General features: G+C 75.2%; 2 non-coding genes across 2 annotated transcripts; both read right to left on the bottom strand.

Moving 5' to 3' along the window:
• Positions 1-113: 113 nt before the first annotated feature.
• Positions 114-185, bottom strand: TRNAG-UCC. The gene has a single exon. It is a non-coding gene; the product is annotated as a tRNA-Gly (tRNA).
• A 755-nt stretch (positions 186-940) lies between these two features.
• TRNAD-GUC lies at positions 941-1014 on the bottom strand. The gene has a single exon. It is a non-coding gene; the product is annotated as a tRNA-Asp (tRNA).
• Between the last annotated feature and the right edge of the window lie 29 nt (positions 1015-1043).

The raw sequence follows: 1043 nt of genomic DNA, 5'->3' as shown, positions 1-1043 counted from the left end.
TCTCGCACACACGCCAAAAGCCGCGGCCAGCGGGCTGGCTCCCCCGCTCCCAGCTCCCTCCCTCCGATCGCCCTGCCGGGAGGGCGGTGCAGCTCAGCAAAAGGTCGGCCCGCTGCGTTGGCCGGGAATCGAACCCGGGTCAACTGCTTGGAAGGCAGCTATGCTCACCACTATACCACCAACGCTACACAGCCCGGGCGGCCGCCGGACGCCGGCCCCGGGCTCGCCCCAGCATACTCTCGCCGCCGCCGCCCCTGCCGCCACCGCCTGCGCATCCCTGCCCCGACGCCCCGTCAGCCGGAGGCTCTGCGCCGCCGCCGGCGCCACCAGCAGCCGCGCGGCGCCCCATGCGCGTCAGCACTACGCCGTGGCCGTGGTCCACCGGCCCGACGGCCTTGCGGCCCTCCGGCCCTTCGCTCCCCGCCGCGGCCCGCGAACGCCTCCGCCCTCACCTCCAGCGGGCAACGCGGGGCACGCAGCTTCCCGCACCCAGCTGGCCAAAGCCCTTCTCCACCGGGCGCTGGGCGCGGCCACTTCCCAAGACGACTTGGGGACACGAGACCCAGCTGCCTGCACGCGTCGCGGCGCTGTGCCGAGCCGCACGGCGAGGGCGTCGCGAGCCTAGGAGCCCACCGAGGCAGCCAGTGGGGGTGGGTGCGTGGGCGGCCGGGCGGCCCCGCGGGCCGCAAGCTCCGGCTCTGGTCGGGCAAGGCCGTGGGGTGGCCAAGGAGGCCCTCGCTCGGCCGTGGCGACCGTGCGCCCGGCGACCACAAAGGGCTCGGGCTGGAGGGCCGCACGGGGAGAGGGGTCGACGGTGGCTAGGCCGCGCACCGCGCCCTGGCGCCTCGCCCAAAGGCGGCGGGGCCAGACGAAGGGCCCTTGGGGGCCTGGCGGCAGGGACAGAGAGCGACCGCGGGCCACCAAAAAAGGGTGTGTGGGCCTCCCCGTCGGGGAATCGAACCCCGGTCTCCCGCGTGACAGGCGGGGGATACGTCACCACTATACTAACGAGGACGGCGGCGACCGTCCTAGCGCCCGGCCGC

This window comes from Bison bison, unplaced genomic scaffold (assembly GCF_000754665.1).
Source record: "Bison bison bison isolate TAMUID 2011002044 unplaced genomic scaffold, Bison_UMD1.0 scf7180017483917, whole genome shotgun sequence".
Classification (NCBI taxonomy): domain Eukaryota; kingdom Metazoa; phylum Chordata; class Mammalia; order Artiodactyla; family Bovidae; genus Bison; species Bison bison.
Note: the sequence above shows the minus strand (reverse complement) of the source record. Positions and strands in the feature narration are given on the sequence as shown.